This window comes from Tarenaya hassleriana, unplaced genomic scaffold (assembly GCF_000463585.1).
Source record: "Tarenaya hassleriana unplaced genomic scaffold, ASM46358v1 Cleome14, whole genome shotgun sequence".
Classification (NCBI taxonomy): domain Eukaryota; kingdom Viridiplantae; phylum Streptophyta; class Magnoliopsida; order Brassicales; family Cleomaceae; genus Tarenaya; species Tarenaya hassleriana.
In genome coordinates, this window is record NW_010964598.1 from 2,240,144 (window position 1) to 2,241,269 (window position 1,126).

Here is a 1,126-nt window from a genome sequence, read left to right on the forward strand (position 1 = left end):
GGGATCAGTCCGGAGTGTGATTTGGTCCTTAAAGAGCATCAAAATCACCGAAGGAGAGTCTTGTCTCAACGCCTTCTTGACTTGACTCGTTCGGAGGTAGAAGTTTCCTTTCTTTACCTCAGTTTCTTTAGCGAGTCGTGTCTGCATCTCATGAACTTGAGATGGCGTGAGGGGTGCCAACACAACCTTCTTCTTGTTGTGTATGAGTGAGTATTGGTTGGCCCGCCCGTCGTGCTTAACCTCACGATCGAATTGCCATGGCCGCCCTAGTAGCACATGTCCCGCTTGCATGGGAACGACGTCACACACGACCTCATCGTGGTATCGTCCTATGCTAAAAGGAATCTTGACCCGCTCATTGACCCTTATCTCCCCTTGGTTGTTCAACCATTGAAGCTTATAGGGGTGTGGGTGCTTTTCGGGCGTTAGACCGAGTTTTTTCACCATGTAGGCGCTCGCCACATTAGTACATGACCCGCTGTCTATGATTAGCCCGCAAACTTTTCCAAGGACGGTCCACCGAGTATGGAATATCGTCTCTCGCTGTGCAGTCTCGTCCGGATCAACCATAGCGCTAAGAACTCGTCGGGTTACCAAGAGTTCGCCGATATCGAGATACTCGATTTCCTCTTCGAGATCCCCCGCGTCCTCTTCGTCTAACGACTCATATTCTCCCTTCTCTGTGATAACCATTACTCGAGAGTTAGGACAGTCACGAGCCATGTGTCCTCAATCGATCCGGGGCCTGTATCAACTGAAAATTCGTTCGATCACGAAAGGCAGGAAGAATACCTCGCCCTCTACACGTATCCACACCTCGGGATGGATTCCAACGATTGGAACTTGTCTGCTAGGACCCGAATCTCTATTCGATATGTGCACCGAGAAATCTCGAGACTTAGAACTCGTTTTTGGATCTCCAAAAACCCTCTCTTTTCTGCCAAAAGTCGGCTGCTCAAAGTCTCACACTAATTAGGGTTCTTAATCTCCTTCTTATAAAGTGATTTAACCCTAATTTCGGTTTAATTTTCGGAAAACCGGAACCTGGAACAGACGGTCCAGAATTGCACGTGGACCGTCCGTTCCAGTAAGGCAGAACGGACGGTCTACGTTTAGTGCGGACCGT